The sequence below is a fragment of the Dendrobates tinctorius genome, unplaced genomic scaffold (assembly GCF_039654945.1).
Source record: "Dendrobates tinctorius isolate UK_male_01 unplaced genomic scaffold, ASM3965494v1 ptg000011l, whole genome shotgun sequence".
In the NCBI taxonomy this organism is placed as follows: domain Eukaryota; kingdom Metazoa; phylum Chordata; class Amphibia; order Anura; family Dendrobatidae; genus Dendrobates; species Dendrobates tinctorius.
The window spans coordinates 8,103,737-8,108,747 of NW_027361679.1; the positions used below are offsets into that span (position 1 = coordinate 8,103,737).

At 43.3% G+C, this 5,011-nt stretch overlaps 1 pseudogene; it reads left to right on the plus strand.

The window, feature by feature from the left end:
• Positions 1-2,239: 2,239 nt before the first annotated feature.
• LOC141051270 (piwi-like protein 1 pseudogene) lies at positions 2,240-3,590 on the plus strand (annotated as a pseudogene).
• Positions 3,591-5,011: the final 1,421 nt, after the last annotated feature.

Genomic DNA, 5,011 nt, shown 5'->3' on the forward strand with positions numbered 1-5,011 from the left:
CCCTAGTTAGTTCTTGACAGTATTGTGAGTGACAACGAAGATGTCCCTCCTGGAATGTGCCCCCACCTTGGCATTCCCCCAGGCCATAAAAAGCAAAGCAATGTTTTTCTTTAATTAAAAACTCTTTGAAGCTCTTAACACAAGGGTTCAAACTTTTTTTGCAGCTGCAGCCAGCTGGCTCTTTGCCTGACTGAAGCATATGAAAACACCAACGTTCAAGTCACAGCAGGCTCTGAGGTATTGAATCTGGAAAATGACCTATAATAACAGAATGCAATATCTCTGAGCCTAGCCGAGCACATAATCCGAATCAGTGTTCTTTCCCCCACACGCCCGTGCCTGGTAGCCACCTGTAGCACTCTGCGTTATTGAGTCATAAAGCATAGCTACCAGGAATTACATACATTAGGCATATTTAGTCACTATGCGCAGATAAAAATCCAGCGGAACCCATTGGCGGCGCCACCGACCCACTTAGAGCTTCAGGCAGAAAGTTATGGGCCATCCATGATTCTGGGCAGAAAATCATATTCTCAGACATGGGAGAAGGGAGGCAGTCCAGCACAGGGGTGGCAGCAGAGTGTGGGAGGGAACAGCCTAGGAGATATATTTGGCGGTCCCTAATTTTGGACTTAGTTTTCTAATGGCCGGAGGATACGTTAGTTAACGCAGCCAAAAAGCCTGTAACTAAGATTTGGACCTGTGATCCATCAACGCCTCCCTGTGGTCACATGCTACATAACACGGTAATTGCAACCTATCTATACCCTATCCTTTTACTTCACTTCTGACTGTATAACTGAATATTGTTCTTGTAAATATATACCTGTATATTTCTAGTGCGCCTTTTCGGTGATTAAATATAAAATTAATCTTGGGCTGCTCTTTTATTTCGATTCGCAAATCCCCAAGTCTGCACGCTCAGTTGGTCAATGGTACGCTACCCGGGTTGGTTTCTGACCCGATATAAGCCTGTTGTCGGACGGGGCTTATTTCGAACGAGGAACTGGTGGCAGAATGCCATATTATTTTAGTGAGGAACTCTGGCAGTAACAGCCAGGAGGTTTATATATATATATCTCCCCAGCCTGGACTGGTGATATATATCGCCCCTCACTGGGAGCGCCTCACTAACTCGTACCTATAAGGGAAGCCTTTCCAGAGACTATTTGCCCTCGGTGCAGTTCCCTGACTGACCTGGAGCCGATCCCTGTGGGTCTTTCTCTCCCCTTCCTCGAGGTGACTGAAGTCGACACCCCCCTCCCCTATGAGATCTCTCACAACTATTTTGCTGTAAAAGAAATAAAAATACAGGCCACATATTTTACAGTGTGGTATCTTTGTCACATGCCTCAACTATCTGTGGGCTAAAAATTGTGGCATTTCAGGCCTATATTGAACTGTTTTTGCTGTGTGCTACTGTGGTATCCCAAAAAGTGGCTATTTCTATGGGATACCGTATATATAGTATGTTTTCATATAAATTCTGTGAATTTTTATGTGGTCTGTGCATTTTAAATACATTGTGAGACCTGCTGACAGGTAACACAAAAAGGGTTAATCTTCTGCCCGGCTTGATTAGGTGACCCAGCTCTGTTTTAATATGCATAAGGTTTTGTAAAATTGCCTTAGAGCAGCCAGTCAGCCAATGACTGCAGCTCTACAGTCACATAGAAGGGGAGGAACCAAGTCCTGGGGGAAGAGTTTTAAATTTGAAGTAGCAGTTGGTGGTCGGACATCTTGCGAAGAGGAAGCCATTTTGTAGGTGAAGGAATTACCTACTTTCTCACTGCCGGCTTTACTTAAAAAGGGGACTGGCATGAAAAGGGGAGCTAATAGTCTTCGTATGAGGAAGACTACCATTGCACCTCTTGGAGGAAGAATTACCTCAGGACAGAAGCAGAGCACAGTGCTGAAGAAGAGAGAATCTGACTTAAAAAAACAGAGGTTACAAAGATCTGCCTGTCTGCAGATACACAGCAATCATCAACCGTGAGTGTAATCCTGTACATCAGTTTACTGCTGTTTGTAAATAATAATTTTCCCCATTACTTTCAGTAAAACGGCTTCTGTTTCAAATTCTGACGGCTGCTTCATGACTGGGGCTCACCACCATCATCATCTTCTGCCTAGAGGCAGTCACTGTGTAGATAGAAAGTCTGAGGAGCAGAGGATGAATGCTTAGGCGGTGTTATACTCAGTCAACGTATTACAAAAGCGAAAGCTTCTAGATTAAATAATGACAGAAAGAGCAAGAGCACGTGGAAGAGCATGGGGCCAGGACTCGCAACCGCCCAAGCCTGGTGTTCGTGGGCCGGATTCTGGCAAGCCATCTCCTACTAATACTGAACTTGTTGGACGAGGACATCAAAAGGAGCCCCTGCAGTTGCTACACCAGAAGCTAGAGATTTTGATATTTCGGCTGGATTTCAAGATGTGTCAATTGGTGAGCGTGGTGGTCGCAGACGTGACTTCCATGATATGGGTGTTTCCACTATACAATCCATCCAACATGTCATAGAATCAAAATCTGTTTTTTTCTGGCAACTCTATTCAGGTGTGCACAAACTATGTCAAATTGATTGCTAGACCCCAGTGGATTTTGTACCACTACCATGTTGACTATAGTCCACAGATGGAATCTATATCCCTGAGGTCAGCTCTACTTTACCAGCATGATGAATTAATAGGAAAAGCATGTGGTTTTGATGGTGCTGTTCTTTTGTTGCCAAAGAAACTAAATAAGATCAATTAGGTGGTTAGCCACACACGCAATGGAGAAATAGTAAAGATTACAATTACTTTGACAAATGAGTTACCACTAACTTCACCAATCTGCTTTCACTTTTACAACATTATATTATGAAGGCTTTTGAAGATAATGAATAATAAGCAAATAGGTCTGAAATATTATCACCCAAATGATATTACAGAAGTCAGAACACACAACTTGTGTGGCAAGTATTTACCAGCTCAATTTTGCAGTATGAGACTAGTATCATGTCATGCATTGATGTGAGCCACAATGTCCTTCGAAATAAAACTGTTCTGGATGTAATGTACAATTTGCACTCGAAAATTGGATCACATGCCTTCTATGATGCTTGCAGTAAAGAACTGATTGGATAGATATTTCTTATCAAATACAACAATTGTACATATAGTATTGATGATATCAACTGGGATTTAACTCCAGAGGAAACTTTCAAGCAGTCAGATGGCTGTGAAATCAGTTTTATTGATTATTACAAAATTCAATAAAACAAGGAGATCACAGACCTGAAACAGCCTGCTGTCATGCACAATCCTAAAAAGCAATAGGTCCAGGAAAAATGCCAACAGGGCCTATTATTCTGAGTCCAGAATTCTGCAATTTAACAGGTTTAACTGATAGAATGAGAACTGTTTATTCTGTAATGAAAGAGCTAGCAAATCACACTCGACTAGTACTAGAACAGAGAGAAAAACAAGTGGGAAAATTTTTGGACCATATTCACAGAGATGACAATGTACAGAAAGAACTTTGGGATTGGGGACTATGTTTGGACAGTAAATTTCTGTCCTTCACTGGAGTTTACTGCTGTTTATAAATAATAATTTGCCCCTCTACCTTCTGTAAAAAGACTTCCGTTTCAAATTCTTACTGCTGCTTCATGACTGGGGCTCAAATACACCAACTACTGCCACCATCATCATCTTCTGCCTAGAGGCAGTTACTGTGCAAACAATGTATTGTGGAGTTTCCTGTGTGTGTAAAGGCCCCGTCTCACACAGCGATCTCGCTAGCGAGATCGCTGATTTTGTGATGCCACAGCGATCTCGCTAGTGAGATAGCTGTGTGTGACGGGGATCAGCGACCGCCCCCCCCTCCACCCTGCCGGTTATCGCTGATCATGCAGCATCGGCCTGGGTTGTTTTTCGATCGCTGGTCTCCCGCTGGCCAGCGCACATCGCTGCATGTGGCAGCGAGAGACCAGCAATCAGCGACGCTGGACGCTGGTTTCTAATGTAAACATCGGGTATCCAGGAGCCGCGGCTCCTGGATACCCGCTGTTTACCTTGGAAACCGGCGTACACGCTGGTTTCCAAGGTAAACAGCGGGTATCCAGGAGTCGCGCGGCTCTTAAATACCTGCTGTTTACCTTGGAAACCAGCGTGTACACCGGTTACCAAGGTAAACAGCGGCTCCTGGATACCCGATGTTTGCATTAGAAACCAGCGTCACTGATCCTGATCGCTGGGGTTGTCTTGTGACAGCTCACCAGCGATCAGCCTAACGATGTCCCAGCGATCCCATCATGTCGGATCGTTGGTGGGATCGCTGGGACATCGTTATGTGTAACGGGGGCTTAATTTGAGAAGGAAGGACCCTTCTCCTGACAGAAAGCTTGGCCACCATAGGATACATCATACCCTGTCAGGAGTACAACCCTCAGCCATACACCACACAAGAACGCCACACTACCCTATTTAGTGACACTATTTTGCTGTGAAAAATAAAAATATTGGCCACATATTTTACAGTGTGGTATCTCTGTCATACTCCTCACTTATCTGTGGGCTATAAATTGTGGCATTTCAGAACTATATTGAACTGTTTTCGCTGTGTCTTTGGCTAATTAGTGACACTATTTTTCTGTTTATAAAAAAAATACCGGCCAGATAAATTAAAGTCTGGTATCTCCGTCACACGGCACACCTATCTGTTGTGTAAAAATTGTGGCATTTCAGGCCTACAATGAACTTTTTTTGATGTGTCTTAGCTTATTTATTGACACAATTTTGCTGTGAGAAAAAAAAAATACAGGCCAGATATTTGAAAATGGTGTATCTTCGTCACACGGTTCATCTATCTGTGGGCTAGAAATTTTGCTATTTGAGGGCTCCGTTTGATTTTCTTTGCTGTGTCTTAGCCTACTTATTGAAACAATTTTGCTGTAAGACAAAAACAACTGAGGTAACTGACTCGCCTATCTGTGGGCTAAAAATTGTGGCATTTTTGTTGCTCCAT